Source organism: Podarcis tiliguerta (assembly GCF_965153285.1).
Source record: "Podarcis tiliguerta genome assembly, chromosome: 4".
In the NCBI taxonomy this organism is placed as follows: Eukaryota; Metazoa; Chordata; class Lepidosauria; order Squamata; family Lacertidae; genus Podarcis; species Podarcis tiliguerta.
In genome coordinates this window covers 33,675,698-33,702,007 of record NC_139537.1, presented here as the reverse complement: position 1 = coordinate 33,702,007, position 26,310 = coordinate 33,675,698, and positions in this window count along the sequence as shown.

The window sequence follows — 26,310 nt, the reverse complement described above, 5'->3', positions numbered from 1 at the left end:
TGCAGCTGAGGAAAACTAGCTAATTTAGTAGGCATGGCATCTCCTGCCTGAAAAAATTGCTTCACTCTGCCTATTCACAGGACTGGTCTTCTTCTGCACACATGGGTGGCACTGTGGTCTAAACCACTGAGCCTCTTGGGCTTGCCGATCAGAAGGTCAGCGGTTCGAATCTCTGCAACGGGGTGAGCTCCTGTTGCTCTGTCCCAGCTCCTGCCAACCTAGCAGTTCAAAAGCTTGCCAGTGCAAGTAGATAAATAGGTACCGCTGCTGCAGGAAGGTAAACGGCATTTCCATGCACTCTGGTTTCCATCACGGTGTTCCGTTTCACCAGAAGCAGTTTAGTCATGCTGGCCACATGACCTGGAAATATGTCTGTAGACAAACGCAGGCTCCCTTGGCCTGAAAGCAAGATGAGCGCCGCAACCCCAGAGTCACCTTTGGCTGGACTTAAGCATCCAGAGGTCCTTTGCCCTTTTTTTTTTTTACATTTTTACACACAAACACATAGTTGAGCCTCTCACTTACTGCTAGCTCCAGAAAAGCTACCCTCCACTTCAGAAATAGACACAAATTAGACTACATCACCCATTATCCCTGGCTATTGGGCATGCTCCCATCACAAAACTGATGGGAGTTGGAGTCCAAGAACATCTGGAGGCTCTCAGCTGTTCTCCAAGGTTCCAGGCAGGAGACATTCTCAGCTCTAACTGCCAGGGTTTGGACCTGGGAGCTTTTCCAGACAGTTAAAGGATCTCATGTAGAAAGACTGTGAAAGATTTGGGTCTTAGGAAATTGAAAAGCTGCTCAGAAAGGTGAGATAGACTTATGAAGACATGAAAACTATCCTACCCATCCATTTTGCCCAGGATAGTTTTCATGTGTTCATAAGTCTATCCGGTTGCTTAGGACGAAGGGGAGGCAGAACCATCTGCTAAACAGAGATGCCGTATAGGAAGACACAGTGACACACTGTCCCTCCCAAAGGAATAGATACAAGGTTGTGTGGTAAAAGCAATGTAGGATAAAATAAAGCACAGCCCTGAAGGAATTATTGCAGAGTTATTTTCAGAATGCAAGCAATCAAAAGGGTACAGGCCTTTACTTTCAGTATGTTTTAGGTGGTTTGGAGTTATATGACTTTTTAAAAAGAAGAGAAATCATGGTAAACTATATATTTTATTCTCTTTGGTCTCCACCTGCCAGCATACTAAGAGCACAGGTGTGTTTTCTTTCACAGTTTTAGGGGTGGGGGTGTTGTCACCACACTTCCATCTGCAGCAGCTGTTTGTTTATTTCAGCTACAGGGGGGAGATGAAGATCCTTACCTACCTCCTTTGTTTTTGAGAGCTTTGCTTATCAAAGGTCTGTATTTTGAGCCTGGTTTCTGACCTTCCATTCCAAGAATGACCATTAAAACATGCACACAAAACACGGGCTAGATGACCCTCAGGGTCCCTTCCAACACTACAGTTCTATGATTCTGTATTGCATGCTCTTTAATGTGGTTAGCATAGTAAAGCTTTGGTAAAGCTGTTATCTATCATTTCAGGGAGGTGGAATGCCTTTCATTTAAGTTCCATTTCCTCCTCACTGCATCGGACTTGACACCCAGGGCCAGTCTCAGGTAGGGTTTTTATGCTACCCACAAATTCTGGTGTCATTGGCAGGAGGCTGTTTCACACATTTGTGTGATACAGTAAAAGCACATGGCTTCCCTATCCCCACAAGAATCCTGGAAATCAGTGCTTTTCTTCTAGAAAAATAGGTGCCGGTACTCACCATGAAGTACCATAAGTGCCACACTTTTTAACAACAACAACATAGGTGCCAGTACTGCATTCCCTTGAGCACCTCCTGAAAAAAGCACTGCTGGTAAGGGTAGTTGGTTAAGGGTTTGAGGCACTGTAGCTCTGTGTGGGGTAAACTACAGCTCCCAGAATTCTTTGGAGCAGCTACTGTATGTGTATCTCCATATCTCATTCTATGCAGCTCTTGAAGCTACCCCATTCTTCCATTTCATTGGAGTCCTTTTCCTCTTTTGAAGGAGTGATTTCTCTCTATTTCAAGGTAGTTCCAGAGCAACCAGAAGCAACAGCATTTTATTTGAGAGAAAAAATCACTGATTTAAAAAAAATATAACTTGGAGCAAAGACATGTGCCCCTCCCCCAGCTGTCTGATAACAAACTGGTAGGTTTCTGCTCTGTGTGTAGTTGAAAATCAGAAAACTATTAATTTCACCTTTTCCAGAAAAGAAGCTGTATTTATCTGTTGTACTAAAACAATACCGTCCACTTACTTACTTGAGAGTGAGCTAGGACTGTCAAACCCAGTGGGGTGTACTTCTGAGTAAATCTACACAGGATTTGAAATTCCAATCTGAGGCACCCATAGTGAAAAATGGAACAGGGTGGTATTCAGTCCAGATTAGTTAATTCAGAACACTTTAGCCTCTGACTCTGCCCTTCATTGGCTCTGGTTCCACCCACAGCTGGCACTTTCCTCCTATGCCGCTCCCCCCCCCCCCCAAGACTCCCCTGAGGGAATGAGGCCCTTGAGAGAAAGTAGGTTGCTCATTCTGGTATTAAAGTAATATAAGAAATGGTACTTAGGAGCTGGAAGCCATTTGCCAATCACTATTAAACAGCTCTCATGTGAAGAGTGTAGAGGTGCCAACCATGTGTGGTGTCAGGCTGATCTGATCTGGCCCTCTGGAAGAAAGCGCAGCTGCCAGAGCTTCAAGCTGATTAGGAACCATTCCTGACACTTTGTGGAGCGTGGCCGGCACTGCCAGAAAGAGCAGCAGGAGAACAGAAGAGCCAGGAGTGCTATGAGAGAGCTAATTTCTTAAAGGGATGTTGCGGCCAAAAGGAGAGTAGGGATCACTAGGGCTGCAGTCCTAGCTCACTCACCTAGGAGAAAGCCCCAACTGAATTCAATAGGACTTAGATCTGCTCTGGGTAGACCCAAATGGGACTGTGCTGTCTTTTTGTTGTCATTATTTCACAACATTTCTAACCATTGCATCCACTTGTGTGGATAAAGAAGTGATGTGGGATTCTCTCTGTTTTTCCAATCCATCTCACTTTGGCATGGATTTCTGTGGTATATATAACCACTCACAGAATAACTCTATACCCAGACAAGTTATTTGGCTAAAGCAGGGGACTGGGGAACCTGTGGTTCTCTAGATGGTCAGCCCATCATCCCTGACCATAACCCAGGCCGGCTTGAGCTAGTAGATGTTGGATTTCAACATCTACAGGGTCACGGGTTTGCTAGCCCTAGGCAAAGTCATGCATTTGACATTTGTAATATTTTACGTGTAGGATGAAACTGGGGAGGAAATAGAGTGTTGTTGTTATTATGGCAATGATGGAAGAAGAGTCACTATAGCACTGCCCTTGATAACATTCCATTAGCGCTACACAGAAGAGCCATCATGTGCCATTGAATATCAGCTGCTGAGAGCTACAGAGATAGAGCTATTGCCATCAAGCCTTAGTTATGGGCTTTCCAAGAGACATGTGGCTGGTCATTGTAGCAAAAGAAGACGGTGAACTAGATGGACCTTTGGTATTCTCCAGCAAGGCTCTTTTTATATTCTCATTTGCAATCTCTGAAAATAGCCTTCACGTTACCTTACAAAACAAATCTTAGGCTTGTTCATCCATCACTTTATTTATGCTTTTCACATAATATGCATTTGGGAGTTTAGAAGTAACCCACTGCTAATGAATTCTTGAAACCATGATAACTTTGGGAAACTTTGAAAAACACAATTATATCCACAACTGATTTGTATTGATTTTTTTTTGTAAGGGAATTTAAATGGAATTTGAGCAGAAGCATATGAAATTGTTTGGGTCAGATGTTAAAACAAATGAATGGAGAGAAGGCTAAATGCAGGTAATAAATTTAGTAGTAGTAGTAGTAGTAGTAGTAGTAGTATAAATGTTCAAACCAGGTATTGTTTCTATGTAGAACTAGCATGTTCCATAGCCCTGTTTCTGTGTCTTTAATAGTGCTGTGACACAAATAAATTAACCAGGCAAAGTTTTTTATCTCCATACCAATTTTCTGTTAAAAACACAGGGACAGATGCTGATGCATGCCAGGTCTTCCAAGATGCATGCCACATTTCTAGAGACCCTTGAAATGGTAAGCATTTAGTTAAGAGTGTCTCCTCTGGTGGCATAAGTGTTCCTTGTTCAGTGTACAAGAAAATGTTGGCTATGACCCAATACATTTATTTAGGGCTGGTCTACATATTCAAAGGGACGCGGGTGGTGCTGTGGGTTAAACCACAGAGCCTAGGACTTGCAGATTAGAAGGTCGGTGGTTCGAATCCCCGTGAAAGGGTGATCTCCCGTTGCTCGGTCCCTGCTCCTGCCAACCTAGCAGTTCGAAAGCACGTCAAAGTGCAAGTAGATAAATAGGTACTCCTCTGGTGGGAAGGTAAATGGCATTTCCGTGCGCTGCTCTGGTTCGCCAGAAGCGGCTTAGTCATGCTGGCCACATGACCCAGAAGCTGTACGCCGGCTCCCTCAGCCTATAAAGCAAGATGAGCGTCGCAACCCCAGAGTCGGTCATGACTGGACCTAATGGTCAGGGGTCCCTTTACTTTTACCTTTACAAATTCAAAAGAAAGATGTAATACAGCTATCCTGGGGTTGTGGCACTTCAGCATTCAGATTCAAACCTGCATGACTGCAGTTTGCTTCTCCGTGTTGTGAAAAGTAAACAAAACTCCTACCAAACATTTTCTCCTAACATCCTAGTTTTGGGGAAGGGAGGAACAGCCTTCAAGCATGCTGTTTATACAAGAATACAAGTTCACTTGTGTTATGAATGCATATTTGTAAACACATAAAGCTGCTTTAGGCTGCCAAGCCATTGGTCCTTTTGACCAAGTATTATCTGTGCCCTTGGGCAATGGGTCTTCCAGTCATTCTTCCATCATTTTATTTGGAGGTGCTAATGACTGGCTTTGAGACCTTGTGCATGCATGGTTCCTTCTGCTACCACCATCGGATGTGCTTCCAAAAGTACATTTGAGTCATAACATCACTTTCAGAAGGATGTAACAGAGACATAGCTTAAGGCAAGCATTGCTAGGCAACTTCGTTTTGTAAGTATTTTTTTTTAATCCAGAATTTTATTAAATTTGCCATGCTTTTGTTGGAGAGATGTTTCTCGTTCTGACTTTTTAATGGATATGTAGTACAGATCTGCTCTTTATTTTTCATTTACATTCTATTCTGTAGTTGAACATGGGGGCTATATTGTATAAATTGATGGTTCCAAGCTTTTAAAAATCATTTCCAATACAGATTAGTTGTTGTAATTTCAGGCAATTGGTCATTGTTCAATCATCATTAATTGGCATTTGTCCAAACTTCCATTATGAGCTAAGCTGCTAGATTAACAGCCCAATTCTGTCTTCAATTTATGCCAGATGGATATGATTGCTCCTAAATACCTTACACCTACACACCTCCCACTCTATGGCAATGTAGGAAAGTTGTAATGTAATTACAATGACATTACTTATGCTATAACTTAAGTCAGTGTAAGGCCTGTGCCATCAGAACTAAAAACTGGCATAAAGCAGAGGGAATGGGTGATTTTGCTGATGTGGTGTGTTAGGAATTGGTAGAGTGGCTAGCTTAGATCAGATCCTGTACTTTCTCTTCACATCCTGTGTTTCCCAGCTGTACATTGTTAATAAAAAATGGATCTGTTGCAAGTAACTATGTAGCCACTGGTATCAACAGAAAACCCAACACAGCTTTCCCTTCCTCCCAGAAGAAGATTGAACCTAGAGCCTCTGGCATTTTGAGCATAAGCTACATCTACACATGTACATCTTACAGCTATATGGCTGGAGCCATCGTGTTGTGATGACATAAGAAGGGAAAGGTACTTGACAGACCCCATAATGGGTTTCTTACCTGTCTGTTTCTGTGGCTATGTGGCTGGACTGTCGCTCTGCAGAGGGGCATTTCTAGGTGCAATCCTGCCTGCCTCCTCTTTTCATCTACAGTGGTACCTCGGGTTAAGTACTTAATTCATTCTGGAGGTCCGTTCTTAACCTGAAACTGTTGTTAACCTGAAGCACCACTTTAGCTAATGGGGCCTCCCGCTGCCAACACACCGCTGCTGCGTGATTTCTGTTCTCATCCTGAAGCAAAGTTCTTTACCTGAGGTACTATTTCTGGGTTAGCGGAGTCAGTAACCTGAAGCGTATGTAACCTGAAGGTACCACTGTACTAATATTCCAGATACCCTTAAGGTGGTATTTGCCTTGCAAAGGCAACATTTTCGTCTCCACTGCAAGTTCCATCAGGCAAACTGGGCCCAGGCGCCCTCTCTAGCTTCCTCTGGGCCCTCTAGCACTGGGCATTAACAGTCTGTGGTAAAAGCCCAATCCTCCTCAGCATGCAAAATATATGGCTAAATACTGTGGCAGGAATGGGAGGTTTGAAAAGGATCAAAATGTGTGCCTCGGGGTAGAGAGAAAATCACAACCTTTGTCTATGAAGAAGAATCCAGGAGGGATCCAGATGCTAATGAGAACTGCCTTCTGCACTGCAAGTTGACGTACTGCGAAGGAATAGTTAAATTTGTGCCTGTGAAGGACACAAATGAAAGACAAATGCCTGTCTCTGTCTGCCTTTGGCTCAGATTGCAGTCTATTGTTCTTTTTCACACACTGATATGGATTGTTCCTTCCCCCTGGTGGGGAATCCAGAGGCCATATCTTCTAATCATCACCTAGCCTTCTTAGCTCCCCGTCAAGATGCCACACTTAGAACATCACAAGATATCAACACACTTTTATCATTTCTAAGATGCTGGCCAGGCATTGCCTCAGGGTAGCTGATATAGCCCTAACTCACAGCAATCTGATATGAAACACATAACAATGTTGTTGCATGCCACCCCAATCTCTGAGCCGTGCAAGATTTCAATGATTTCAGGCACTTACCCTGGGTTTATGTTTCCTCTTGGAATGAGACACAACAGAGACTTTATGGTGTCTTTATGATTTACACAAATATACAATCTGAGCCTATGATGAAGGGGTTCACAGTATTAAGACCCCCCAAAAGGTCTTGTTTCTCTCATACAGACTTTGATTCAAAACAAAAATCAAACTTTGCTCTCCAACATAGCCCTGACTCTCTCTCCAGCTTGCTGCTTTACTTCTAGTTCACATGACTACCACATTAAACTCCAAACTTCTATTGAGGGAGGAGCCCCCACCCATTTGCCATCTCACACTGAGACCCTTAATCCCCCTTAACAGCTCATCAACCAGGCTATCTCAAGAATTAGAAGCCTTGATTAAATTCTAACACTGGCTAGATCCAGGGATTAGAGGGGTTTGGCACTCAGTTTAACATCCCAACCTCATAATACCATGTATGCTGAGTGGATCTCCAAAAAGGAAATAAAGAAATGTGCGAGTTGCTCTTTTTGTCACCAACTCACACATTTCTTTATTTCTTTATTTCATTTTATAAATCTGCTCTTTCTTTAAAAAAAAATATCATTTCAATAGAGGAGAATTCTGGGAGCACAACTGTAAATGTGACACGGAATGGGATTTTTGTTCTTGCCTAAGGGTAGGATTTTCAGTAAGAGCAAGCCAACTTTCTATTGAGAGCTTTCAGATCATAATTGTGGGGCTGGGGAAAGATGAAATTCGGGGAGCTGAAAACTCAGGGAGGAGGGAGATTTAGAAGTCAGGAATTATTTGCAAATTTGCAGTTTATCAGCAGCAGAGCTCATCTCAGCAACTGACTGCCAGGACCAGGGTGCCCATCTCCCCCACCACCACCTCATGCCCCCACCATAGTGCCCTCATGGAATGGTAGCATAATCCCAGAGGAAATAAGGGAAATTTATGGCAGCAGCAAAACATGAAATGGAAAGAAGGTTCCTCGCAGTACCCCATAATCTGTGCCTGTAGACATTTTATTTATTTTTTACCTTCCCCAAATAATGGCTGATATTCCATCACCTGCAAAGTGAAAAGGGAATCAGAGGAAACATTTTTGTTCAGCCCTCATTGTGCTGGCTCAAATTTATTTAAATAATTAGTTATTTCCTTTCAGCATTTCCTATCTGCAAACACACACAGAAACAGACATATTCAATCACAGAGCCATCTCCTTGTGTCCTTGATGTCTAACAAGCTCTGGAACGGCGCAGAATGGAGTTAGGCTGTTAAAACACATCCTCCATAATCCAAGGGTAACCTTTGAGACATTTAATGAGATGCTCAATCAATCAAGGACAGAGTGTGATGCTTCCAGTAGCAGTGAGGAAAGTCGTGATTCAACCTCAGGGGAGGAGCAGCCACTTGTAAATCTTGACACAGAACATCATGAATGCTCTGTTAAAAGCAAAGGGCTTCTCAGTGTTTCCTTACAGCCCTGTCAGCATGACTCTCAAGCCTTCAAGTCAGAAATGTGTGACTTGGGACTCGCATATCTCACCCAGAGATAGCCTAAATTCATGGATCAGACTATTGATGAGATGCACAAGTCTCATTTTGCACATCACAGCAGAAACAGAGAAAGAGGTGCAAGTTGCTCTTAAAGGTAAAGGTAAAGGTACCCCTGCCCATACGGGCCAGTCTTGACAGACTCTAGGGTTGTGCGCCCATCTCACTCAAGAGGCCGGGGGCCAGCGCTGTCCGAAGACACTTCCGGGTCACGTGGCCAGCGTGACATCGCTGCTCTGGCGAGCCAGAGCCGCACGCGGAAACGCCGTTTACCTTCCCGCTAGTAAGCGGTCCCTATTTATCTACTTGCACTTAAGGGTGCTTTCGAACTGCTAGGTTGGCAGGCGCTGGGACCGAACAACGGGAGCGCACCCCGCCGCGGGGATTCGAACCGCCGACCTTTCGATCGGCAAGCCCTAGGCGCTGAGGCTTTAACCCACAGCACCACCTGTGTCCCTAAGTTGCTCTTACCCTTCTGCTTTTCCTGCATTTATGTAAGGTATGAACCAGCTCTAAATCTCTTTCTGACTAGGAAAGACTGAGGTCCTAGCAAATGCTGAAGCTCCAGAATATACCAGGTGAACTTAGCTGGTAGCTTAACCCAACAGGGAGCAAGTTTCAATTATTAGTCAAGGAAAGGAAACCCAAAACTTATTTCGCTACTGAAAGCTAATGGATGTTGCTAGTTGCTGTGCAATAATGCAAAGACGCACTGCTAAAAAAGAAGGTGAGAAAGGGCTGGGGAGATAGAGAAAACTGACTAACCATGCCTCAATCGAAGGTGGGAATAAGCTCCATTGAAATCAATGGAATTTACTTTTGAATAGACATATATAGAGTGGTGCTGTTAGGCTGCAATCCAATGCACACTTTGCTGAATTTATACTCAGTCGAACGTCATGAGATTTACTTCTGCATAAGCATGCATAGGATTTTGCCAAACAACAGTAGAGCAATCCAGTCGATGCAGAGCAACTAAAAGTATAGCACCCATCACTGGGTTGGGACAGTATCATTCCTGAATTATGAAAAGGTCTAGGGTGAGGTTGGGGGTGGCACAAGGTCCACTTATAAATCACAGTGCATGTTTTAGGCAAGAGTGTGCTGTCAAAACAGAACTAAGAAGTCTAGATTCTTTGGATACATAAATTATCAGCTGGATCATCCCTCTAAATGCACGGGCTGCAACAAATTGCTCCATGCCAGAGTATATATATTCAACATGCAGCCAACGCTATCCACTCTAAATATGTATAGTCTACGGTGTTGTCATTGCTGAATTGTCTGAAATGCCATCAATAATATGCCTGTAAAACTTCATATTCCCCAAAGGCCAGACTTTTCCAACTAAGCTTGGCAGCACTGCATGTGTTTGTGTATCTGGGATCACTGAACACCTCTTCCAGCTGACAGCAATTTCTTCTTTTTTAAAACCCTTTACCTTCTGTGCTGCATTCTTTGTTTACTAAGAGATAACCATCTTAATTAGACTGCTGCAACTAAGTCCCTTCCCCCAGTGAACTTGGAAGAGAGTTTCATTTCCTCTGGCATTGTTTTCAAGAAGTCTACAGCAAATTGGAATCTTCTGTCCAAGGAAACAGAGTTAATGTAAACCCCAGTCTGTAATCTCTGTACATGTGTAGCTCCTACCAAAGTCAAACAATTTCGCAGGATTGAGACTAGTTAATTACTACAAGCCAAAAGCCAGAGATAATCCAGCATTAATAGACAGCTTATTTATTAATAGGCATTTTGTTGGCACTAATCTCCACAGGAAATGAAACTAATAACATTAAGTTTAAAAAAAAAAATCAAGAGCAGGAACAGATTAGCTGCATGGCATTTCTGCTATATGCATAAAGATTACTCCTGAAAGAAAATGCTATAATGGTGCAGGTTTTGTTTCTGTTGTTTTTCCTAAACACATTATATGCTAACTACCTCCCTTTCTTCTTACCCCACCTTGCCCATTGGCTGAGCTGGTGTGATGTCATGGAATGTTCAAGGATATGCTGACTATCATTGTTGAATATACACACTGCAAAATTCAAGTTCAAAGAATGTATGAGGAAAATATGAAGATAGAATGGGGAGAGGAAGAACAGTGTACACCACCATGAGTTATTTGAAGGAAAGGTGGGATAGAATTGTAATAGTATTTAAAAAAATAATAATGGGGGCCAACCCCTTGAAGTGACATTGGCCATATTGATTTATTGGCCCTGCATACTTCTAATTAGCAGATCCATCTGCATGTCTCTACCCAGTAGCCTTACTGATTTTGAAGCCTGGAGTTTCCTCAGGACTGGAAAGGGGAGAGAAACGCCAGCTGTGGCTTATTGACAATATAGCTGAGCCTGGATGTGCTAGAGGGTGAGGCTAAAAGGAATTATGTTACTCAAAAGCCAATGATTGAGGGCTTATCCACACTTCCTCTTGTCCCACTTCTTTACCCCTTGGGAAAACCGCTCTTTAGAGATCAATCGGAGCAAACAGCAATTTGGATTTTCTTGTGCTTCCTAGGCAAGGCACAAGTGGGAGTGTGGACAAGCCCTGAGAGTCTTTTGGCACAAAGTGGGGACCTCTTTGTGTAAGAGACAGCAAAGGAATGAGTGAGCTACCATAAGCGAAAAAAAAGCCTGGGAAATGTTGCTGACACCATTGGCAGTTTAATTTGTTTCAATGTTTTGCATTTGTCTTTACCTAGCTATTTAGTTAAAGTGGAAATGTTGTTTTTGTGTTGTTTTTCAATCACAGAATCATAGCATAGGAAAGGATTCAGGGGTCATCTAGGGTGACCCCCTGTAATTCAAGAATCACAACTGAAGAATCCCTGACAGATGGCCCAATGTAAGCCCAAGCTGTGCCTTATTTAACATGATTATCCCTGCAACCTTTTAATAACATGGAAGCCTATGCAGACATTCAGTTTAAGACATCTGCAAAAGAGCAGTTTCTGCAAGGGTTTGTGTGTGCGTGCAGATTGTGTGTGTGTGACAATTGCAATGACTAAAAGGGACATGGCTCTCTCTTGAAGACAGCTTTGAGATTTCCTCAGCTACTATTTTTCAATGAAAGCAACTAAGAGTTGAGAGGACACACTGGCAACTACAAACCACACTGTCAGAGATGTCAAACTGATAGCTTCTGTCAAGTAGACTTTCCTATTTAACTGGTCATTGTTTGATGCTGAGCATAAAAGTGTCCTCCCAAAACACTGCTCTCTATGTCATGCTCTGAAGTTGGGTTGAATGTGTGTGCCTAGCTGCTTGTGACCCAACCACAGAATGTATGTAGGCACTTAAAGTTTCATAGGAAATATGCTGTAGGTGCCACAGTTTGTGGCTGGTTCATCCCCTCCTGTAGGCTCTTCTTTTGTCATTTGGCAGTAGCATGGAGGTACTGGAGACCCACAAGGGGGAAGGCTAAGGGCTCAGTATAGCCCACAGGCCATGGGGCACACAGCTGTGGCTATGATAGAATTACTCAAGGAACCCCAACCCATCCAGTTAAAAAATGATAGCAGACAAACAATGCCCCATGAAACATACAGCAATGAACTGAACTGAATGAATGACACAGAATATGATCACCAGATCTAATGCATGTTCCACAATGGATTTATTGTGCTTGGTACTGAACTTTAAAGTGTGGTTTTGGCAGGAATCACTTATTTAATATACTAGAAAATGCAGGTGGCTATCATTACATCTTATATTCAGCTAACGTGTAAGATACCTTGAGGGCTGCATAGCAGGAAATGTGAACCTATATAACTTTATGATAGCATGAGTTTTCTAAGGAGTTAGTGGCCTATGTAATGTTGCAAGAAATTTTAATCTGTAGAACTGAGGATGTATTGTACTCAAGTCTGGTATGGCCTTGTGAAATCTGAATACTGAACAAAGTTGAGGAGGAGGAGGAGTATAGTCAGGTTCCTACTGCCTTGAAATTCAGATGCGTGAAAATTCCCCACTTAGGTTGCCAAACGAGCTCTGTTGCAGATAATCAAAGTGAATATTAGAAGCACCTGCACCGTGGGTGAGAGGAGATTGACATTCTGTCCATTGTCCATCCCATATCATCTTTTTGCAGAGAGGCCAATGCACACACAGCTCAATGCGCACAGGTTCTGCACATGTGATTTGCACCTGTCGAAACTCAGCTGACTGCAGAATTTCATCTTCTAATACAACATCGGCTTTCTTCTTGTTAAGTGTCTCTCTTATAGTTGAGAGGACCTGTTGGGTTTCTTGCACCACTTTGTATAGCAATATCTGATTCTGATCATTTTTGTTTCCAGGGTGGAAATGCATAAGGGATTGAAATAATTTAGCATGCAAAATTCAACTTTGCAAACTTTTCAAGGAGTATGACTTTAAAAATAATAATAACCTCACACCAACATCAATTAGGTTGCAATCCTATACACACCTGGGAATAAGTCTTATTGAACTCAATGGGGCTTACTTCTGAGACATTGCACTGTAAATACCGGTAAATTAAATGCCTAGGTATGAAGTGTCCTAGGTATGGAATGTCCTATGTTTACATTTCTGGGAGGGTGCATACCTGAAAACTTTCCCATATTCCACATTTTTTGTTATATGTCTAAGAGGTCTTATGTTTACACTTGAAAACGTTAAGTATGAATGCAGGCAAGTTTGCATCATATGGGTATACTAATCAAGGAGCCGTTATTAGCAGCAATTCCCTGTTAAGTATACACTTGAGAGTTTCTTGACAATTTAGCTGCACCCAAACATTGATGTTTTGTTTTAAGTTGGAAAAGTGGAATAGCAAGTCTTTTTCCAGACTTCTGGAATCCAAATAACATTCTGTAAGTTAAGGGTCATCCTTTTCCCCAGTCCCAAATCTTGGTGCTGTGATTTTCATTTGGAACGTTGTCTGTGGGGACTTTTGAAAATGTGAAATGTTCCCTCCCCATCACTGCACTCCGAACCACAAGTGCCTACCCCTACAACACTTTAGGGGGAAGTGAACAGGGAAAACCTGGGAAGACCATAGGGATTACAATCGGTGCTGTTTCTGTTCCACTGCAGTTTGGTTTCCACCAAATACTATGTTTTTCATCTCTCTGTCTGCTAATTAATGCAAGTTACATACATAATGTAACTATTCACGTAACTCACGTGGTTTTGACATTTCCTTTACATGAAAATTACTTTTTTTAAAGTAATTATTGATTACTCTTGTGGACTTAAAAACAACAATGACAATGTAAATTAATACTGATCACATTCACTTGGTGGATTTCTGTTCCTCACCACAGACAAACATGAAAATTGCAGCAATTTCTGCTTCCTTTTCCATTTTTGTTGCAATTCTCTGACATCCCTCGTTTTGATCACGTCACACAGATGCCCTGTTGAAAGTGAGTGAACCAAACCTTGCTATTCCACAATAAGTGTCCATTGTGAAAGCAACTTTGATGGCAAACCTAGTTTTGCCTCTGTGGTGTGTGAAATGCCCCTGTGGCTATGGAATAAATTGTTTCTCTCGGAGCCTTTTAATATGTGCTGGCAGCAATTCAGCGTGAGCTGGCACAGTTTGTGATCTCCCTCCAGCGGTTGAGCTTGCTGAGTCCAGTGGCAAGAGCTGGTGCTTTAGCTGAATGGGCCAAAGTGTGACACACAATGCAGAGCGTGTCGTGCTTGCCTGATGCAAAACTGCTACTATGTGAACCGTGTACATTACAATTAGCTGACTGGCAAACAAGGAGAGGCCTGCATGTGCAAATGGTTGCCTAGCACAGCTTGCATTGGACCTCAGTTTGAGTAGATTCTGTGGGTGGGAAAGCAACTTGATATACTTCCTGCCTAGTCATTAAGTGAAAAGGTTAGTCTAGCCTGGCCTGGTTGCAGGTTAGTAACACCAGATTCAATGTCTAGATAAAGGCTGCCTCAGAGACCCCATCAGGTAGCTCACACAAGCCTCATTCAGTTAAACTTCTAAATGCACATTCTTTTTCCTTGCTACTCATATCTGCTAAACATGTATCAGCACTTCAAAGCTCCCTATTGTATTTGCCTTGATCTCCTATCATTTCCAATTGTGTTCATTAAGAAAACACCAGGTAGATTATCTCTGTTCATGCAACGCACTTTATATGAGGAAATGGGGTGGGGTGGGGGGTATAGACTGAAAAGAATGGAAAAAGTTATCAGCGGGCAGGAACTGTTAATCCAAACTTGCTGTCTGCAGAGAGCATTATCTTTTTCTGTTGCCTGCTTAGAGGGCTGCTAATGTTTTTAAAATCCCATTTATGGATGACAAGCAAATGTCTCCTGCTTGTGTGTTAAGAGAAGAACTATCTGCATGTTCCCAGGTGTAGGGAATTTTCAAGCGGCTCAGCAGAGAACAGCGCAAGCATAATCATGTGCTGTCCATTGTGACCAAAAACCTCAAGCTTCTAAACAATCGTGCTGTATTTTAGTGCTCCGCTACATCAAGGGCATCGATTTGTCTGGAGCCCTGCTCTGTCACATGCTTAGGATGTTTAATTAAACTCTGGCTGGTACACACTTCTCATTTACTCTGCACCCAGTGAATTCCCAGCACTGGTTTGTGAAGCTGTGCACACACGGCATCAGCCACAATCCACACCTGTCCTGTAGTTTCTTTGAAGCACTTTCACAGAAAACTTGCTTTGAACTGATTTGGAAACAAGTCACATGAAGACAGCCATGCGCACTAGCGTGGACACACAGCAGATGACATGGAAACCTATCCAAACCCACCAATATGTAAAGCAACATGCAAATGTCATTTGCAATGCAATGAGGGTGGTACACAGTCTCAGTTAGAAACGCCCACCATAACCCATGTTTCAGGTTTTATATGATAGCACTGCTTTCTTAAGCAAGACCTTTGTTTTGTTTGGCTCCACTTCCACCATAGACAAAGGATTACTAGATATATTTAACATATTCTCCCTCCTGATAAATTCAAAATCTTTTCACATTGTTTTCTTAAGCACACAGCAGCACCTGTTTGTGGCATATAATATTCCTAATCCTTTAAGTGGCTCTGGATCTAGGAACAATAATTCATTGTGAATGGCAATAGGCAGATCATGGGGCTTTACTGACTACAACCTATCATAGTCTATCCATCAATGTGACAGGCAGTCATTTATGGAATTCCAGCTGCCACTATGCCTGAATGCATCTTATCTAACGCTATGCAGGTTCCCCCTCCACCTCATTCATAAGGATGTTTCAAACTGTGAAGCAAGAACATCAAAACTAAAAGCGGGGTAATAATCTCAGGCTGGATGTGAAAATAACTATTGGGAGGACTAAACCCTGTGGACAACTTCACATGTCATAGAGAGATATATAGGCAGCTGCTTCATGGTCAAACTAGCTGTTACGCCAGTGGTGCACTTAGCAATTTAAAAATCATGGGGGTGATTTCATTGGGACTATGGCACAAAAGGAGGGGAGGTTTAACCTTTCCCTCCCAGCCACGATCCTGACAAAAATCTCTCTCTCAGACACTATAATTACTTGGGGAAAAGCTCCCATCAGTGCCAATGGCAGCTTTTCTTTTTGAAAGCTAATTGCAGCATGGTGGTGGAAGATCACTTGGTGCTGCTAATGCAGTGGTTTGATTTCACCCCTGGAGGTGCACGCCATTGAGTCTTGAGACAGACGGATGCCAGCACCTAGAAATACCTAGTTTGGTCCTCAGTATATGAGGCTTTAGAGCTCAGAGGTCAACATGATTTCCTCGCTGTGCCAGCTGCAGGAGAAATGCCGAGGGCAGAGATCCCACTCATACATAACCTTCATAGACCTGTTGCATTAAAAAGATGTCTGCAAATGTGACATGAAGGCTGGCAGCATTAAGCCCACTGTGTGGGACTCCCATGCAGATGAGTGCAGTGCCTGGAGACAATAAGTCTGGCCGTGTACCCACAGCAGTGACCAGAGGAGGAATGACTGCTGGGAGGAGCAAAGAGAAAACAAACACCATAGTGCACCTGTAGCAGCAAAACCGGACACCTTCATCTGCCCCAGCTGCAATAAAACATGTCTTTCCCATATCAATCTCTACAGCCACAGCAAATCTAATGATTTGACTTTACCTCTGAAGGCACACTGTCCCATAGTCTCCCAAGGCAGATGCTTCCCAACAATAGTATTAGGTTTTGGAGTCCTTTTTGACAAGAGAGACCAATATATTCAGCCACTCTCTCACAGGCGTGCCATACATTGAACATTCCATTACAACCACCCTTAGCAGCAAAATGTGTTGATTTCCCAATAGTGAAATGGGAGTGGAAGGAAATAAAGCAAAGACAGATGCCAAACCAAGTGTGGAAGCCTAAGAAGCACTTCAGATCGACAGAAGGGTGCTTCTTAATCTGCCAAATCAGAATTGTGTACTGTCTGTTTCATACACTTATATCCTGCTTACTACTAAAAACTAAGTGATTTACATTATCTCAAACCATGTATGTACTATATATGTAAAAACAACTGCAGTGCCATGTAATGCAAAGCTATATAACAATGAAATTTAAAGTAATAAAAAGCAAAAACACAACAGCGTATTTAGAAAACATCTTAGGAGTCAAGGATTCCCTCTTACCGAGTAACAGCCTGGCTTTCGGTACACAACAATAACCCCACTAACACTTCACTCTCAAATTCTGTCTTTGTTGTTATTGTTTAGTCATTTAGTTGTGTCCAACTCTTCGCGACCCCATGGACCAGAGCACACCAGGCACTCCTGTCTTCCACTGCCTCCCGCAGTTTGGTCAGACTCATGCTGGTAGTTTTGAGAACACTGTCCAACCATCTTGTCCTCTGTCGTCCCCTTCTCCTTGTGCCCTCAATTTTTCCCAACATCAGGTTCTTTTGCAATGAGTCTTCTCTTCTCATGATGTGGCCAAAGTACTGGAGCCTCAGCGTCAGGATCTGTCCTTCCAGTGAGCACTCAGGGTTGATTTCCTTCAAAAAGTTTGATCTTTTTGCAGTCATCTACACAAATCCTACAATATCCCCTATTCATTCCATTCCATTTGCACACATTACAATCATCTATAAGTATCCAGTCACTCTATTATCGCCCATTCACTCCAGCATCACCTGCTTGATCATCAGCTACTCCTGTATTAAAAATGTGTGGCAAAAACATCAGGATGCAATTAAACCACTCATATAAAATTCCCACTCATCAATCACACAGATATGCTAGTGTCCTAGATAGCAAACTGGCTCTCACCCAGGCTGCTAGCCCCCATCCAAGACTATCATCCAAGGATGGGTGGAACTGTAGACCCACCAGCCCATCGTACGGCTTCCTCTCACCAAGGAGTGCCCTCAAACATTTTAGCCCCCACAAAAGGCACACCACAAAAAGTAATACCCCAACTTGTGTGTGCACAGGGACACACACACATTTTATGATAGTAAGCAGCTTTAGACTCTCTTTTGGGGAAACTGTGAGATAAAAACTTTTCAAATACAGATATCTGTGGGCTCTCAAATCTGCACACGTATCTCTCAACACAAAGGGTGCTACATTCAGTCCAATATCTAGAGTAAATCCATATGTATGTATTAATTCGCATGCATTTGTGATAGCACCATTGGACTGAATATTACAGGAAGCTATTGGTGACAGCAGGAGCTCCGTGCATTCATTAACCTAAACATGTTCCTAAAAAAAAAATATTGATCCATAGCAACTGTCAAAATATTAATGGTACATACTATGGTTTGTTTGTCATTGTTTTTTAAAGGAAAATAGCAGGATATTTCCCCTAAAGTGTGGGAAAACTCACACTTTAATCCTTTATCCACTTTCTTGGGTTAAGCCACATTGAACTTAACAGGACTTTTTGAAAAAAAGTTGTATAGGATTATGCTGTCAGAAACATTTCTGAATCAATATTTGTATTCCTCTGCTATATGTTCATATAGTGTTCATATTGAGTCCTGTGATCTCCTCATTTCCATGTATTGAATCTGACCTAATAGTTAGCAGACTTTTTAGAAAGGTTATGGGATGCTAGATGTTGGGGGCTGCATCAAGTAGATAAGAACTTATTGTCTGTTCAGTCAAAGCTTTTTGATATTCACTTAAAGTACACTGAACTTTAAAGATTCCTGCTGCCAGATTAATCAGAATCATTAGGAAAGATGCTTCTTAACTTTTGAACAGTGTTTTAATTTAAAGTTGGTTTGGATGTGTACAGTGTTCACCCAGAAACATGTTAAACAATAATATTGATTATCATTGTTCTTGGAGTGGATTGATTGTTTCCTCTGATCTCATGTATGTAATTTAAGCTGGCAAGTATATAACATATAATGTGATGCAAAAATATGGAAAATTATTCAGTTGTTGCTTTTTCCTCTGCAATAAATCACTTTGATGGAAACTAACCAAGCCTTACAAAATCTCTCTGTGTGTCTATTAAACACTTGTGAAAAATGTGAAGAATTTTCTTAACAAAGACGGTAGAAAAAGATTTACAATGGAGGAATTCTGTTTTCTAAACTGATCCTGTAATTGAAGTAGGGGATCTATATCCTTGGCTGTATGTATGGTGGTACCTCAGGTTACAAACACTTCGGGTTACAGACTCCGCTAACCCGAAGTAGTACCTTGGGTTAAGAACTTTACCTCAGGATGAGAACAGAAATCGTGCGATGATGGCGCAGCAACAGTGGGAGGCCCCATTAGCTAAAGTGGTATATCAGGTTAAGAACAGTTTCAGGTTAAGAACGGACCTCCGGAACAAATTAAGGTAGCCAGAGGTACCACTGTATTCTCTTTCATTAACAAGTAAACCAGGGAGCTGCGGTGAACTGGACAATTGGAAAAAACCACCCTAGACAATGAGAATGTGGCCATACTGAGATTACAGAAAGGAAAGTGTCCCAGAGGATAGCCAGGAATACTTGAAGTAATGCTTTAAACCAGGGATGAGGAAGCTTTGGATCTTCAGATGTTGTTGGATTATATCCCCCATCAACCAAAGCCAACATATCCAGTGGTTAAATATGATGGGAGTTGCAGCTCAGCAATATCTGGAAGGCCACAGATTTTTCTATTCTTCTTTTAAACACCAGTGTTCCAGAAATGGATTTGCTTTGTTCGCTGCTTTTTCTTTTCTTTTCAATAAACAATACTTTATCTGGAGTCTGTTAGTGATCGTGGTTTGCTATGGTCCGCACAGGCATACGTGGCAAAAAGAGAGAGGAGTGAATTGATAATACAACACACAAGACAAATTGGAAGCCAAATCTCATATACACGTTATTATTAATACTAATTTCTACTTATTACAAAGCAGCTTCTTTGCATGTCTAACATTGCCTTTTGCACCCCATACATGACTTTAATTAAGATCTAACTTATTCATGACTATAATTCAGATCTAAGTGCTAGTCAAGTGAAATCAGTGTAATTAGTCTCAGAGGGCATTTACATGAGAACGAGGTTTCCTTTTCATCTTTATGTTTAGGAAAGCAGGAAGGGTACCGAATGATCATTTTGAGACTTTTGTAATTTAAAAACCACTAGGAAGCTGGTGGGAGGATTCCAAAGGAAAACATATCCACAAAAGACTCTCATAAAAGCCCATTTAGCTGAATTCATTTTACATGGGATGCAGCTGAAGCAAACAATGAGGATGATTACCCAACATAAAGCTCATAAACTTTTCATAACCACTTGTCTGACTTGGAAGGAAATACGATCGTACAAGTTTACCTAACCTTTAAAAGGGAGTAAAGCCTTTAACCTTTTTAACTTTTGAAAGGGATTTAAAAGGATGGTACCATAAACTCACAGTTTATTTTCCCTTACTTTGTGTGATGACAGTCGCTGCTGCCTACAGTCTATTTGTAACATGAAATGGCAAGACAGAATTTCTAGGAAAAGGTCTTAACTTGCTGGGATGGAAATCAGGCTCATTGAGACTCAACTTCACTGGGCCAGAGTAGCGCATGCCATCAGTATGGAAGTCTCCCTTTCTTAGTACAGCATTCAGTAAAAGAGCACCTTCAAGAAGCCAAGTCGTCATCATCTTCTTCTACCTTGGCGGGGTTAGGAGGTGGGAGAAACCAAAGGCCAAACTTTAAAAAGCCATATGATATATATTATGATGGATACCCATACTTGGAAGGTCACAGCATGGAACTGATTAATGAAAAGTGAACCTATGTGTTTCTGACGGGGGATATACAGTTCTACAGGATAAGAGAACTCTCTTAAAGTTTGCAAACTGAACTTCATCATTTACACCGCTTTGCAGAACTGCAGAGCTGGAAGGGACCACAAGGACCATCTAGTCCAGCCTTTCTCAACCTGTGGCTCCCCAGATGTTGTTGGACTACAGCTCCCATCCCATACAACCCCTAGCTAGCAAGGCCAGAGCTCAGGGATGATGGGAGTTGTAGTCTGGGAACAACATCTGGGGACCCACAGGTTGAGAACCGCTGATCTAGTCTAACACCCTGCAATGCAGCAATCTTTTTGTCCAATGTGGGACTCGAACCCACGCCCCTAAGATTAGGTACCACTGCATCTTATATTGAGTCAAACGATTGGACCATCTAGCTCAGTATTGTCTTCATTGATTGGCAGTGGGTCTCCAGAGTTTCAGAGAGTAGTCTTTTCCAGGCCTACCAGGAGATACTAGCGACGGAACCCAGAATTCCTGCATCCTACATACGTGCTCCACCCAGTGATGTGGGTTTTCTAAGGGGGGGGGATATTTATGCAAATTTGGGTAATTTGCATTAAACATGTTTGAATTGGAGTGCTTTAATTTAGCATCTTTATTTTACTTGAATTTTGTTAACAAAGCTAAAAACTTTGAAACTTCCAAGCCTGCCTAATATGAAATAGAAAAAATTCTGAAGAAAGGTTAAGTACTTGTAATATTGGCCACCTGAAGTCTAGGGTTAGATTTTAATTTTATGTGAAATGGGCACTACTGTATCTTGTGAAATGAAAGAACTGTACACATCTCTGTTGTAGCAGTAAGGAGAAAGAAGACAGGACGGCAGTGTTAAGCAAACCTTCATCCAAGATTCATCTGTCAAACTTATAATTGCATAGTACTTACAAAGAGTCCAGCTACGAATCTTTGTATGATGAGGCTACTTTGAATTGCATTGCCTTCAGGATTTTCCAAAGTATGATACTAGAAGAACACAGATATTCTCCAGAAACTTAATTTGATTACCAGAGACACATATACACACCCAAATCATAATGTATGAGCAGTAATTTTACAGTTAATTTAAGACATTTATCAGGATAGTGCAAAGCAAAGGAGAATCAAGTTTCTAATAAAAGGAAAGTCTGGATAGCCAAGGAGGCTGTTTAATATTATATATAAGTACAACATTGTTCTTGTTGACTTCATGTTTTCTTTGATGGGTAGCTAACCTTCAAAAATGATCTTGAGTTGCTGTACTTAATATAAAAGTTGCAAGGTGGCAGTATATCCTTAGAAATGAACTTTTCTTTATGTTTCTGTATTCATTCCTCTCACTTCTCTTCCCTTTTGTTGTTTGTTTCCTTGTATATTCTAAAATGCAGTGCTTTTTTTCAACTGGTATTCACCAGAACTCAGTTCTGGCACCTCTCAGTTGGGCGCTATTATAAAAGAACCAGGGAGGCCTTCATGGTGAATTCCCCCTCCTCTTTTTCTAGAAAAATAGCACTGCTAAAATGCAATATTCCATAACCTTGAATTTATCTTAACAATCACATTTTAGGGCTTGGTTATCATCCAGACATTGGTATTATTGTTATCTCTGTGAACAAAAGTGGATGTTCTTCTAGATCCTGTGAGATACTTTAATATCTAGCTGCCAAGGTCTGGTGTTCACACACTTGTTTATTTTACAGTTTATTCCAACAACTTGCTGTGTGCCCAGCCCCAAATCGCAAGGTAGGAAAAGTTGGTATTCTTGTGCCAATGCACTATCATGGCCTGCAACCCTGCACTGACATTCACATCAGCCCAGACTGAAGTAACATTGCATTACAGCAGTGGCAGAGCTTCATGCTCCAGCACCAGGGGGCGGAGAGCAGGCGGGGGCAGGGCTGGCGTGCATCCCGGGGGCATGGTGTGCCTCCCCAAGAGGCGTGGTGCATGTCCAGGGGGCGTGGCGCACCGCTTATGGGGGCATGGCACCCAACGCAGGTGGGGGGAGCTGCGATGGCACCCCACCAGGATCGCGCTGCTGGGGACGGTGCACTGCCCCCGCAGCCCTCTTCCTCCACCAGTGCATTACAGGAGTGTCCCAAGCACAGTTCAGACATTATCCACTCCCATCCCAAACCATTAAAAAACACACACATACAGTGGTACCTCAGGTTACAGATGCTTCAGGTTACAGACTCCGCTAACCCAGAAATAGTACCTCGGGTTAAGAACTTTGCTTCAGGATGAGAACAGAAATTGTGCTCCGGCAGCGCGGCAGCAGCGGGAGGCCCCATTAGCTAAAGTGGTGCTTCAGGTTAAGAACAGTTTCAGGTTAAGAACGGACCTCCAGAACGAATTAAGTTCTTAACCCAAGGTACCACTGTAGAAGGAGAAGAGCACACATTGCTGGTGGCTCTTATGACCCTATTCCTGCCAGCTGTATCCCCCAACAAAGGCTTACAAAATTGCAAAAGGGCAAATGTTTTGGTTTTATCGTATATGCAACTTCTTTGTGCATTGACTGACTAACTTTATTTTAAAAATAAATAAATAAAAATCCAGGGGAAAACCTTCCAGTCTTTTTCTCTTTTGTTAGCTGTCTTCTTTTCTCATTACCTTGTACCATCTAAAGTGATTGAATATAGTGCTCGCTTGCTCATTATGGGCAGATAGATCCACACCAGACATTTTAAAACACACTCAACATACATTTACAGCATGTGACTTCCCCCAAAGAATCCTGGGAACTGTAGTTTGACAAGGGTGTTGTGAGGCGAAAAATCCGCTCTGCTTCAGGATGGGGTGGGGTTGCGGTTGGACCCCAAGGCCTCCCGCTGGCATTGGGACGTGGGGAACATCCCGTGTCATCGGAGGTCTTGGCCAAGTCATTGCCCTAGCCAGCCAATCCGGCAGGCCAGGGTGGAGGCGTGGCCGGGTCTATTTAAACTCCAGCGTGAGCCAGGGAACTTCCTCTGGTTCGCCTTTCCAGATCTCCCTCCCTCTTTTCAGGTTTTCAGCACTGGCGGTTGGTCGCCGTTGAGGGGCCTGGTAGGAATTTTCCCATTTGGCAAATTGGCACTGGACATTCGGTTTTCAGCTACCTCATAGGAATCGTCACAACTTTTGTAAGGTTTGGCAGTTAGGCATTGGTATGTCTCTGTTTCGGGGAGGGGAGATGTGGCCATAACCTGCCCCTCCATGTTGAAGGGTATTCTGTTAAATGGATCCAGGGGTGTTGATCTTGTCCGAAGCCTGCGGAGGGACTAGGGCCATGCCACGACCCCATCGGGAACCATGGGGGAGCTTGAGTCGATGTGCATCGGCAGGGTTCCCCCTATTGGTGGTTTACCCTTACTGGACTCCCTGCATGGCAGGCAGGAGTCAGATATAGCTGTTCATTTCTAATGCCTCTAATGCCTAAGCCAATACCGTTCACATTCTGTAACCAATAAAGTTGTGGCCTAATTTTTGCCCATTAACCATTAACCTAATATACTGTGTTCATGTGTCATTGACACACAATTGCAATTCCCAGGGTTTGAGAGGGATTCCTGCATGCCTTCCTTCTTGCATCAAGGCTTCTTGTCAGCCTCAAGACATGTCTCCCATACAGACATGTTGTCCAAGTTTGCCTCTCTTACACATCCACACTTGAGCTCATCTCTTTCATCAGTACTGCTTTGAGCTCCAGGCCCTGTTCTTCCCACCTGACTTTAAGCTGGTATGATGTTTGCAGAACACCCCCTACAAGGGATAGACAGTGCACCCCTTCCAGCTGCCATTTTCCACAGCTGGGCGAGCTGCAAGGAGCTTACACTGGTGGCTGGTCCATGATGCTTGTCAAGGCAGAAGTGGGAAATGGCAGTGGCATAGCGTGGGTTGTTAGCACCCGGGCCAAGGAGAGTAATTTGCGCCCCCTAACCTGTGGATTTGCGCCCCCTAACCTGTGGATTTGCGCCCCCTAACCCTAACCCCCAGATGTTGCGCCCGGTGCGGCCGGGCCCCCCCCTGCACCCCCCACACTACGCCACTGGGAAATGGTGGCTCCCGCCTGCTCCTCATGTTCTTCAACCTATGTCCAGCATTATTTTAATGAGGGTTATTAATAAAGCCTAAACAAGTGAATGAAAACATGTGAGATTCAAACGTCTGGCATGCTTCCTTGTGCCTCTGGACTTTTCCCAGCTTCGAGCAGAGTATCGCGAACAGCGGTGTGTGCCTTGTGTGGGTGTAGAAATAACAGTCCGTACACAGCTTCTTCCTAATCTAAGAAGCGTTTTATTTACAGCAGAGAAAATAAATCACCGTTGTCTCTGTCAAAACATTTAATATTTGTGTTCAGATTGTGGCCCTGGATTCATGGAAAGCTGAAACAAAGCCACAATTCCCAATTCAAGCAAAATCTGAGGTAGCTTGTTAAAATATACCGTCCCCAAAAAATCTGAAGCATTTTTGCTTGGGTTGATGGGAGAAGAAATTGCAAAAGTAGATCAAAGACTATTTATGTACACCACAACGGCTGCAAGGACTTTGTTAGCCCAAAGATGGAAGACAAAAGAATTACCAACGATTGAGGAGTGGCAGATGAAGATGATGGACTATGCAAAGTTAGCCAAACTGACTGTTAGGATCCGGAACCAGGGCAACCAGAAATTCCAAAGAGAATGGAGTAAATTTATTGAGTACTTGAAAGATCATTGCAAAAATGTGAAGACACTAGCAGGACTGAAATAAATCTTGCAACCTAATGTAAAAATAGTATCTGACCATGGACGAAAAGGGACTTGATATATATTGAAGGACAGAAGCTGGCAGTTAAAATGCGCCTACAATTTATTAGAAATTGGAAAACCAGTTGAAGGGAAAGAGGGAAGTCACAAGCTCTGTGGAGCAAATGTATTTGATATGTATTTGAAAGGTTGTTATATTTTGTGTTTTTAAAAAAGAAAAGCAATAAAAATTATTTATAAAAAAAATAAAAAATAGCTGCTCTTCACTGTAGTTCAGCATTCATGGAGACCAGCAGATACCTCTACAAACCACGGAGAATGATCAGGTCTCTCCTTGGTTCTGTATCCCAAGGGTCTTTTATTGAACAGCAAACTATTTTTTAAACAGGTAAGCTGCCTTCCTTGTTATCGGCTAGCTGCTTGCGTTCCACTGACAGATGAAATCACTTTGGAAAGCTATTCATCCAAGCAGCTATCAAAACACTCTGAAGCAATGCATTTAATAGGTTCACGGCAGTTCAGCATTTAGTATGATTTTGTGTTGTTTGACACTATTTTCACAAGAGGTGTTTACAGCTGTTTCTGCATTTCCTGCATCTGTAAATTAAATGAAAAGTGGCATTGAATAAAAGGTATATTTGATTTCAAACTTGATTCCAAATTGTTCCAGGTGGCAGAAGGTGCCCTTTTGACATTACAGAAATTGCAACGGCAGCTGCTTATTTTCAGGTGCATCACATAGCACTGCTGCCAAGCTAAAATGCTCTCTGCCATGTGGATTGGGCAAATTGTGCACATTATTATTGCCTGATACTCACCCCAAATACTGGATGGCTGACAAATGCATGATAAGGACTCATAA